The following is a 12,624-nucleotide window of genomic DNA, read 5'->3' as shown; positions in this document are numbered from 1 at the left end:
TTTACTGAGTACGACTTATATTAACCTTACGAAAGTACAAGAACTGGCTCGTAAATTTCTTTGCTTACGCTTTTGTTCTCGTAATGAGAGAAATTCTCAGAATTTCTGTAGGACTTGAAAAAAAAAAAACTTTTAAAAACTTAAGATTATGCGAACATAAAGTTATTTATGTTTTAAATCGAGTGTGTGCAAAATGCTCAAAACGCGAGTGTTGACGGGGTAAAACAAATACGAATCGAAACTTCCCACCCGACCTTCAGACGCCCTGCAGTTTCTTCAATCATTTACACAGAGCACAGTTTATTTTCTGGGTCAATTCTAAAATAATATTTCAAAAATTATGTCAAAAGTAAGAAATTACCTACACACAAAAAAAAAATATTTAAAATTGAATTAAGAACAGAAATTGTAAGTGATATTTTTTTACTTATTAAAAAGAATTTATAAAGGTAGAAAAAAATCTGATATTATGTGAGAAGATTCTTAGAATTATAACAACTTTCTTAATATAGTTTTTATATATCATCACCAAGAAAATATGGCTATAAATCATTATGTCTACAATTTTTTTTATCCGCTAATAATACATATCAACAATTGCTGTAACATAGAATACCTGTATAAAAAAAATCTTGCAAGAATTTGTTATTTAAATTCCAGTATTTAAATAAATGGATTTTAAAAGATTAACATAAATTTTGTTATTTAAAATAGAATACCCGCAAACCCGCTAGTATTCGGGCATTCAATGATCGTCCTCTTGAAAATTGGTAAATTTAGAATTTTTTATCCCTCATTAAAAAAAAAATCCCTATCAAAGTTGGAACTTTTTTCATGGGTTAAATGTATCAGTTGACATAAATTGGCCCATTTTAAACCATATCTTGAAAACTATTTAACAGAATACAAGATGGACCTTACGGATCCAAGACCCAATTGACTTATGTTGTTCATTTACGAATCCGATCTCACTTTTTACGTCCTAAGCACGTTATAAAAATTTCAGCTTGATATCTCTTTTCGCTTTTGATTTTTTGTGCTGCTAGACGGACAAACAGACATCCGGAGTAAGAGATTTTTTCCCCTGAGAATCTCTCCAAACTGAACAGATTTTCGTGAAACATAGCAAAGAATACTATCAAACCGGGTTCCCTTTCCAACAAAAAACTAAAATCAAAATCGTGTATCCGTTTTGGAGACTCAGGCAAAAACAGAGATACACACGTTATACGTACAACATTCCGCTTTTTGTTGTGCCGGGGGTTAAAATAGAAAATCTTGTCCACTTTCAATGATTGAACGAGAAGTATCCACGAAAATTGTTCCGCGAATAATTATATTTCTACTGGATACATCTCTATATACTCACCCAATCAGAGGCAAAAAGTTTTCCCCGATTTTGTGCTATTTACTTAAGGGGTGACTTCTTTCAAAAAAATCGAGGAAATCGGATATATTTTTTTGTTATTGAATTTGACGCAACTTGTTATTTAGGACAATTTTCGTCTAATTCGTCGAAACTACCCGATTTTTTAATTTTTAGGGTCAAAATTACTCTAGAAAATTATTTGTATGTAAACAAAAATTCAAAAATGGGGTTCATATAACGACTGAAAGGGTGGCTTTGAGAAATCAATCAAAAAACTGGTACGAGAAGTTTTTATTTCAGAATTCCGAAGATACTTCGAAAAATATTCATATAATCTGCCAACGAGCTGAATCGGTGCTAGCGTTAAAAACTAATAACATGAGTTAGCCAAATAAGTATAAAATTTCTGAGCAAAGGCTCTATATCCTTAATTTATTCAAGACCCAAACTGCTTAAATTTTAATTAAACATTTAATTTATTAACAAAAAAAAAGTTCCTTCCTTTAAAATCATTTTTAGTCATTTTGAGCTCGCCATCTCTTAAATATATTACACACTGATCAATTTTATATGATAATGAAGAAAACTGTAAAATAACATTCTTGACAGTACCTGACAGGTAAATAAAACCGGTAATTATCATGTGTGTATGTTTTTATAACAAAAATAAATTAATAAAATAATACTTGAATTTCTAAAAATAAAAGTTTATTTATTTAAATTGTATTTGATTATCTTAAAATTGATTCTTACACAAATAAATCCAACATAAATAAAATTTCACACAGTTTTCGGAAGAATATAAATAAAAGTTGTAGTGATATTAAAAAAATCACTTAAAACAATATTTTTATAAATGAAAATATAAAGAAAATCGTTATTAAAATTTAAAATAAATGTTTAACTTGAAGAAAAAGTTAATTTAAGCGTTAAATTTAATGAGAAAAAAAAATATTTTAATTCATGTTTCATTCTCTAAATATGGCGCCTACTACAACAAATTTTTGTTTTAAATTTTCAATTATGTTTTAACGGGTTTTGTGGTAAGGGTACAAAGAAGAAAATTTATTTCGTTAAATTGTATTTAATTTTTTTGATTATAATTGTATTTATTGTGTGTTAAAAAATATGTGTATTTGTAATCAAATTTTTGTAAGTTTATAAATAAACATTGTATATGAAAAATAAAATTGTTATAAAGTTTAACGATGAATGTGTTGAATTAAAAGTGTAATAGATATGTAAATCATAAGTAATAATGCAAATTGTTAATAATGGGTAAGTAAGTCATTCTAGTCGAAATCTAAATAAGTTTTAGAAAAGCATGTCATATCTGTCAAAAGTACTTGAGATATTTTTACTGAAACGCATTGTTTGTGTCAAAATACAAAAATTACAATTTAAATTATTGAAATTCTGGAACCCCGGAATTATTTTTTTATAATACCATAATTTAATTTGCAAGTATTTTTGCTTATTAATTGCAAAAATTATATTTTGTAGATAAGATATTATTGAGTTTAAAATGATTCTTTGAAGGTCTGTGAAAACTTTGGTACACAAAGAAAGTAATTTTTTTTAAATTTTTATATAATATCATTTTTATTTCTTCTCGAATTCATTTTAAACTATTAAAATAAATACAAAGTTTCGGTATATTTGATGTCTGTATTATTTTGTATAACAACTGTCAAATAAGTTCATCTAAATAGTAATAGATGGCAGAGCTTATTTTAAAGTAAATATGTGTTTATAGTTCGGGAGTTGGTAGACAAATTTTATTAAATTAAAATCGTTCTCCGATTCTTTATACCTTGATGAAAGTTCTGGACTACGCGGCATGTTGGTGAAATTTGTAGAGTAATTTTAACTCTAAAGAATACAAAAATTGAGTCCTTTTGAGATTAGACTAGTAGCTTCTGAGATATCAACTAAAATTTTATACGTGTTTTTATACCTTGGAGCAATTTCTTCAATCATTGTCTTAGAAACTTCTGTTACAAAACGAACGTCGTTCAGATAGGGTTACACTTTAATTTGTCCCTATTAGCTCCCGAACTACCCATAGAGTTGTAGTTATATTATTTAATACACTTCTAGTTATATTATAGAGCGTTTTAAGTACCTATTAACAATTTTTTTTTTTTTTTTGCAGTCAAAATGCATTCATTGGATTCTTATAGGCTGGTGAGTGTTATCTAAAGATTTGAGTTCACTTTAAAGGTATATTGTGTATTATTAATTAGTATTCCAAAATTATTCAAACACTGTTCAATAAAGGGTCATAATTATTTTACTAGGTAGTGGGGGAAGGAGTTGACTATCATAAGTGTTCACAGTAGAATGCTAGTATTTATTTTTTTGCAAGGTCGTACAATTTCGAAGGGTAGGTAGAGGTTAAATTCGATTATCGCCATTCTACCACCAATTGTTACCTTTTTAACCTGTTATCTTTTTAACCGACATTGAAAGTATTGCAAACATCCTGCAAAAGACTAACTAAGCTATAAAATTTGTTTAAAAAAAATACAATCAAACCGGGAAAGACAACAAATTTCACATCAATTGACTTACACCGAAATACTTATTTTAAAAGATATCTTTATATTAAAATTGAAATTCTTTTATGAGTAATTGAACATAATACTTTTAATTCAAACTTTTCAAGTGTGTGTTTTTAATAAGTTTAATATTAATCATATTTTAATTTGAAAAATGATTTATTGATTTTATTTTTAAAAAGTGGGTCAATTTTTTTTTTTTTCATTTCATTTTAAATATTAATTTGATAAATATAGGTGAACGTAAAATACACTCTAAGTCGATACTAAATATATGCTTAAATTCGATTCATATTTATAAATTATTAATCATCATTAATTTTATGAAATATCATGAAATATTTATTTTATCATATATAGCTGTTAATTCATGCTAACCGTTACATATCTGTATGCATGTATGGATATTACCGTAGCGGTAGGAGAGCTTTTATCAATCTCTAGAGCACAAATTATTTGTGGTTCAATTTCCATTAATATCGGCTTTGCGATTATGGGTTTCGAAAATTTTTTAAAGTATTTCCTAGAATTTTTTCACTAGTTAAAGCTACCTGCTGTAAATTTTCAACTCTCTATCTTTTATAGTTTTGGGGGAAATGGACAGCAAAGTTATACACTAATTTGCGACTTCACGGATAAACAATGACATTTACGCAAAAATGTTTCAAATAAAAGATGTTTGATGTTTTATGAGAAACATTTTTTACATTTAAACTTTTGTTTCATCTCCAACGGTTTATAAGATGAGACCTACTGACCCAAGACCCAATTGTCCTCTTTTAATATGAGATGAGTGTATGAAACACCTAGAAGTCACGTAAATCAGAGTAGCATAAGTAGAGAACATTAAAAAACCAATTTTTTAGTTTTTTATTAATCAAATATTTATATAATAATTATATCTTTATTACTTTGAATTAAATGAATTCATTATTAAATGTGTGTATACGAAAAATTTTTGAATGGAATTTTTGAATTTTTCTTGACAAACTTTTTTTAAATTTTATTTAAGTTATTTTTTTAGTAGACATAATATTATCGTTAATTGAAAAACATCGTGTGCTTATTGTAAAAACTAAACTAATTTATAATAAATATTAGGTCAGCTAAATTTTTTGTTACTAGAAAATTGCTTGGGTCTTAAACTTGGGTAAACCGTTGGTATGGTATGGTATGGTATGGTGGTTAGCCGGGCATGCTCGAGCATCGCGCCTCGAGGCAATGGTTCAGAGCACCTAGCCAAATAGACCCTTGTACGCTATCCCCGCTACGCTTTTCAGTGGCTATTATAACCAACTGATGTACTGAAACCCAGGATTTGCCTAGCGCTGAGTTTCCTAATTCCTTCTGGTTCGACTATGGCCGGACCAAACCATTTCCTTCGCTGCTGTATGAGCGCCGGGCAGTAACAGAGAAAGTGGATCGATGTTCCTTCTGAATTTTCTCCGCATCTGTCACACGCGGGAGATTGTCTTTTTCCAATCTGATGTTGGAACTTGTTAAGTTTATCATGCCCTGTGAGTAACTCTACGATGACTTTAATATCAGCTCTGTTTAGTTTCAAGATCTCCTCGGCTCTGTAACCAAGCGAGTTTCCTTCACCCAGCAGGCTTTTGGCGATTCGCCCTCCCTCGCCGGGTAAACCGTTAGAGATAGAACAAAAGTTTAAGTATAAAAAATGTTCCTTATTAAAGATACACTACTTTGGTGTCCATTTACTCCAAAACTATAAAAGTTAGGAAGTTGAAAATTTTCAGGTAGCTTGTTTTAAACTAAATCTCTATCTCTATCCTTAAATATTATAAATGCGAAAGTAAGGTTGTTTGTTTGTTTGTTACGCTTTCACGCTAAAACTAGCGAATGGTTTTTAATGAAACTGTACAGAAATATAGTTCATACTTCAGAATAACACATGAGCTATCATTTATAAAGATATTAAAAAAAATAAAAAAAATGAAATTTAATCTGACATTTACTATTTTAAATTTTTACAGGAATCTGTAATTTATGGTTCAAAATGATGATATAATCATCATTTTCAACCATAAATTAAAATATTCTGTAAAAATTTAAAATAGTAAATGTCAAACCATGCATGGCCAACTTTTCTGATATACCCAATGAATTATGACTATTTTACATTTAACAAAATGGAAAACTGTGCACATCAAGAGAGGTGGAAGCTGGGGTTTTAAGCCCAGTGAAACGAAGGAGTATCAGGCTAGTACAGAATACTTTTTAACTATAATCGGTTTAAATATAACAATATTTTTTTTTTTTTCAAAATACACATTTTTTATTCAAAAAATAAAAAAACTAAAAGGTTATTAAACTTTACATATAATATTTAAATATTATGTACCCCACCAAAAAAATAGTGTATGTAGTATATAAGTGCTCTTAATTATGGTAACTTTTTTGTGTTATGTGTTCAGGGGAGAAAAAATTTTTTGTACTTAAATGTTTATTTAAGCGATGAACGCAGCGTATATAAACGTGTGGCTGACGTGTGAGGGTAGGAATATAGATTTAATTTCTTAAATCATTATAATAACACTCAAGGGATGAAATATTGTATGTTTATATTATTAAAATATATTTTATTAAGAAACAGCCGTTTCTAACAAAGTGTCATCTCTACTCTGTGGTTATTTTTAAAAATTTAAATATTAAAATTGGAGATTTATTATGGAAAACAAAATCATAAAAGTTTTATTCATACCACGAGAGAGAAATATTTAACTTTAGTGCAAGAAAGCGTTTTACAATTTCGTTGTAGATTTCAAATATGTTATTTTGGTGGTGAAAAAGGGATGATAGTTTGTATGAAAATTCGTCATTTTTGAATTAATTACTTAACCGATTTTAACAATTATTTCACCTATAAGTTACAATGCAGAGTTTCTGAGATATTGCAATGTTTGGTTCGATTTTAGCCCGTATCTCAAAAACTATTCGACCAGTCATCAAATGCACCCGATTTTTGTTACCTTATATACTGAGTTTTATCAAAATTGGAAGTGAAAAATATTCTCGATTTATTGCAATTTTTTTAACGGGGGTATCTCTTTGAAAAAATCGAGAAAATCGTAAAAAAAAATTTTTGTTTTGGAATTTGATGAAACTCTGTGGATAGGGTAATTTTGACCCAAAAAGTATAAAAATCAGGTTAATTTAATGATTGGGTGCGTAGTTTCTGAGATATCACAAAATTTTGATCGATTTTAGTCCGTATCTCAAAAACTATTCGACCAGTCAGCAAATGCACCCGATTTTTGTACTTTTTGGGTCAAAATTACCTTGTATATTGAGTTTGATCGAAATTGAAAATAAAAAACATTTGTCGATTTTGTTTAAAGTGTGTACCCTTTTATTCTTATTGGAAGTTCCCGATTACTTGTTGCTGGATATCCACTATGCTCTATAAATCTTTTAATCAGCCCATAAAACAACTTCTCGGTTTCTTAATTCATATATTTCTGGACGCTTCCAAAAAAAGTATTGATATTATAGTTTAAACCAATTACTACTTCCTTAAAAATAGTAAGAAATTTAAAATATTCTCGAATATACCTCGAATATTATAATAATATGTAAAAGATATTTAAATGAGGCGCATAAACATGTTTTTTTTTCTTCTTGGTGTATAATAAATGCAGAAACACCAAACATCCATCGCATCGTCGAGTAATCTTTTTGTGTTGCTATTTGAACATTTCAACCCTGAGAACCTGATATGATGATATTCATACATATTAGAATTATTATAATAAGTTTTTGTATGTCATATTATTATTATAGGTCTAGGACCAGGCATATTTTAATGATCTGGGGTGATTGAGACTTCTTTTTTCTACTCACTTATACTTCTCTTGTTTCTTCTTAGTATCCACGTATCAATGGTACATTATATTGTTAGATTCAAGGTACATAACTTTGTGTATTTGACCAATGTTTATTTAACGTTAGGTTTAAAACTGGAATATGGTATAATAACTTATTCATCAATAATCAATGATTTACGTTGAGTATGATTTATAACATAACTAGCTTGATACTCGCACGCTTCGGTGGGCTTAAAAGTAAAGGCCACCGCGTTATAGCATACACCTCTCTTGCTCTCGCTTATCCCTCTTCCATAACACTTGAAGGATTCCATAACACTCGAGGATTTTAATAAAACTTTATAAATACATTTTTTGATAAACAAAGTTTCCAAAAATCACAAAAAATCCCTAGGTCACCGGGCTTTTTATTATTATTTTATCGTTTAAAGTTGGCTGACAAATTCTGAATCATATAGGTTTTCCTTTTCAATTGGATATTTCTATATCAAAAAATCTAGAGAGTGTGATAAAAAACTATCGAAAATATTTAGACAGTCTTTTAATTTATAATAATACCATAAAAATATAAGGTTGTCGATGATATAAAAACAAAATTTTAATTTAATTATAAGTTCATCGAAGATCCATCTTTGATGAACAGAGACGACTATAGTTAGAGTATTGATGATTCAAGAGCGATATCTATATTATCAAATTTATAGGCAGCATTTGCACACAATATATTATATATTTTTGTAGGTGCGTGGTATTGTAGAGCCAAAAATAACTCATTACTTCAATACAAAGCATGTATTTGGTTTATATGTATGTACCGTGCAATAAACCAAAACTTTTTTTCAATACTGTAGGTTTATAATCAACTTAATATCTCGAAATTGGTATCAGAAAAAAGATAATTTAATTACGAAAATAATAGAATTGGCTTGCTTGCTAAAAAATAGATTATAATTAATTTAATTAGTTATAGCCATAAACACTTTTCGATCAACAAATTTCACAAAAAATAGTATCAGATGGGTGTAGGTCAACTTTGTACCGTTTAAATGCTATAAATATTATCGAAGATAATAAATGAGAACTCTAGGATATATCGAAATCAATTTCGATTCCGCCACCAAATTAGCAAAGAGTAACATTCTTAATAAGAGTAATCACTAGCTAATTCTTACTGATGATGACTACTTGGTAGTCGAAAATACGTATTTTAAAAATACAAAAAACTGATCTAGGAAATTGGGGCAAAAATCGAAATTGATTTCGTTTAAATGCTGTTCAGTAAATAACAAATATCTGCCAAGAAACCACAAGTTCATGATAATTCCTTGAAAGATAAGTTTCCGTGTATGTAAATTTTTGTAGATGACAATTTTTGTTAAATGCGACTTTGATATCCTTTTCCAAATTTCTATCCTTTATAAAATGATTTACTAATATGAAGCCTGATCCTAGATCTATTATTATTATAAGGTAAGGATATACACCCGTGCCATGGTATATTCTATATAGGTATCCTTTTATACCCTCTTCATCGCTTCATCGTCAGTGGTATATACAACTTCCGTTCTGTTCGTTCAAAATGTGATATTTATAAAAGATGGAATATATATTTGTGATTTATTTTTCAATTTGACATTATTTATTATATTTTATTTCAATTTTTTTGGGTAAAAGTAAGTGTGCATATATGTATATAATGGTACCGACCAAAATGCGGATTCAATATTTTAATGGAATTAGATTGTACAAAAACTTAATCTTAAAGACTTACAAAATCTTTGAAGTCGTCTGATCAGCTGACACTTGTTTTAAAAACATCGATTTTCTGAATACTTTAAGCTTATTTTAGAGTATAAGCTATTTCAAATATATAAAATTTTTGACACTGTTGTTTCCAGAAACCTCTTCGTAATTTACTTGACTTAATAAACTTCGGCTTTAAATAAAACGGGACTCGAGTACAAAATTTGTCGTAGAACTACTTAAGGTTTTTAATTTCCTACTGGAGATTCGTGTTATCTTATAAAATTGAAGTCACCTTATTCAGAACCGGACGACAGCCTTCTTCTCTTAAAGACGGTACGGCACTAAATTATCAAATTATCAAGTTACCTCATAACATGAAATTAACCGTACTAAAAATTGATAAGGTAACTCAGGAATTAAACTAATACTACCGAATGGATAAAAATTATCAACTGTAGCTTAAAAGGTTATATTGGCTGTCCACGAAGGACACATTTAGGCTATAAAGCCCATATGTGTTGTACCACCTTTTCCGCTGATAATTTCATTTATCAGCTACTCAATTATTTCAGAGGCTGAGTGCACCTCCTTCATGCATATACCATGCACTACACCAGAACATCACCTCTATTAGTTCAATTAATTTTTGTTCGATTCCAGACGACGGGAATCGAACCCGCTACCCTAGACATGCCGCAAACGGAATAACTGTAGCTTAAAATTGGAACCGTTTTTCAAAATTTTGACGATTTGGAAAGCCTGAAACCATATAAGAATGACAATAGAACACTCCTCTGAAATAGAAACTCTGAATAGAACATTCCTCTGAATCTCCCAAAGTAAACAAAGCAACCAATTTTTATCCTCAGTCCTTACACAGATTTTGGAAACGTGTTAGATTATTTTCATAATTTTTTTTTAAACTCTGTGCATCTTAATTGCTAAGAAAATACACTTTGGGCCAAAACAATGTAAACTAGTGTTATTTTTTACAACCTGATGCGTTCGTGTTGTATGTTTAAAGTTTTGTTTTATGTTTAAATAAAATTTGTAAATTTTGTTTTTCGATTTTTGTTAATTCAATTTATCTGGCGTCCTTTTTTCACTTTACTTGTTTGTAAGTGAATTATATGCATTTTATAATTCTATAGAATTTTGATACACACAGAAGAGATATTTAGGTAAATTTTTTTTATATGGATAAGTATATTTACTATTGAAGAATGGGGTGAAAAGAATATTGGATTTAAATTTGACGAAACACGAGCGAATGTTGTACCTTTATAACAGGAAAGAAAGATGCTGCTGATGCCAATCGTCTCTTTATGTAGAACGTAGATGTATACATGTGCAACAACGTGTATTGGCTTACATTTTTAAGGTGTCTACCACCAAAAATAATACAACATGTCTCATTTTAATTTACCATCCTAGAAATATTTAATCAGAACTGCATTCCAACCAAAAACACATAATCGTACACCTTTACTTCATAGAAATTAGAGAAATTGCTTTAATTTTATTCCTTTTCGAATCTTTAATTAAAATTACTAAAAAAAAAAGGTCTTTCTAAACTGTATATTCAAACACCAGTAACAAGCAGTTTGTTTCTCAGCTTGCTTTCACTATATTATAAGATAATTTTATATGGTTATAAGTGTAAAGCGTGATCCGATTGGCTCGTACCCTCAAAAGATATATTGACGTCACAAATAATCACAATTCCCTGCAAGATAAAATAGGAAAATCTATCTATTCTTTCGGGATCCTTTAAATTGTTTTTTTGATTAAACTGCACAAAAAATCAACAAAAACTGTACAAAAAACTAATTTGTATGTTTTGTGTAAATATTTAAATGTACCTGCGTTTTCAGCAACGTCTGTAATGCTACCATTTAGAAAAATTAGTACAATTTGACAAAAATCAAAATAACTTTTATAATTAACGGGCTTTTCGGTATTAGCCAAGCGGTATCCGTGACTGAAAACGTGCTAGAGAAACAATATATAAGTGAGTAATTTACTTTCTTTTTATTTATAGGCAATTTTATTACAGATATGATATACAAATTACATAATGAACAAAATTTAATCTTAATATTATTTCTCAAGCTTATTTTTTCCTAAGCAGTACAGTTTTAAACCGTGAGTCTATTTTTCGTAATTGGCCAGCGCGATAAACTTGAAAAAGAGAGGTAAATTTCATAAAGGAATAAGGAAAATTTCGCGCGGACAGAAAAAACAACACGAAAAAAAAATATTTAAGATTACAAATATTGCATGAAATAATAAAATGATTTTGTTTTTTAAAAATGTAGAAACGTTTGGAAAAATTTAAATAAAACTATCAAAATCAAACTTTTGATATTTAACCCCTATATTTAATGTAGTAAGACTTTTTAGATAATGGTTTTCACTATTATTTTCGATTGAGTTACACTTGGCAAAATAATTGATAGTGATCGATTAAAATGAGACACTCGGTTAAATATACTACTACCACTAATATTAAATAACTTATTGTGGGGGTGAATTTTTAGCGGTGTTTGTCGAAGAACAGAAGTAGAGAGTCTAGACAGATGTTATATTGTGGTCCACATTTTTATTAAAATAAAACTTATGTATGGTTTTTTTTCTGCTGTGTACATCTGCCCTAAAATCAGATGAATCCACTCAAAATACCATTAGTGCAAAACTTTATATATATTATATACCATGTATGTATATTCAAAAATTGTTTATAAAAACATATTGAAATCTATAAACATCATTGCTGCTGTATCACCTGAAGTTTTGTGGATTTGATACGTATATATAGATGATTCAAAAATACCAAACCTGGATATCAGTCAACCAACTGTATCAAAATTTCAAATTATACAATAATTCATATATCAAGGTATACTAAATTTAGTGCCAAGTTTGTAACCTTTAAAAATATATATAGGTGTTCATAAAATCCATTCCCGGTTGTCCTTTCGTCTGTCTGTCCGTCTGACAACACAATAACTCAAAAATGAAAATATCAAGCTGAAATTTTTATCGCGTGCTCAGAACATAAAAAGTGTGGTCGAGTTCTTGTAAACCGTCAGAGATAGAACAA

The 12,624-nt window shown here is 28.9% G+C and overlaps 1 protein-coding gene across 1 annotated transcript in view; it reads left to right on the top strand.

The window, feature by feature from the left end:
• Positions 1-2,598: 2,598 nt before the first annotated feature.
• Positions 2,599-12,624, top strand: part of LOC123298518 — a 149,349-nt gene continuing 139,323 nt past the window's right edge. The window contains exons 1-2 of the mRNA XM_044880547.1: positions 2,599-2,647; positions 3,525-3,556. The gene's annotated coding sequence lies outside the window, so the exon portion shown is untranslated. The remainder of the gene's footprint in view (positions 2,648-3,524; positions 3,557-12,624) is intronic.

The sequence above is a fragment of the Chrysoperla carnea genome, chromosome 4 (genome assembly GCF_905475395.1).
Source record: "Chrysoperla carnea chromosome 4, inChrCarn1.1, whole genome shotgun sequence".
Classification (NCBI taxonomy): domain Eukaryota; kingdom Metazoa; phylum Arthropoda; class Insecta; order Neuroptera; family Chrysopidae; genus Chrysoperla; species Chrysoperla carnea.
This window is presented reverse-complemented; position numbering and strand designations above follow the sequence as displayed.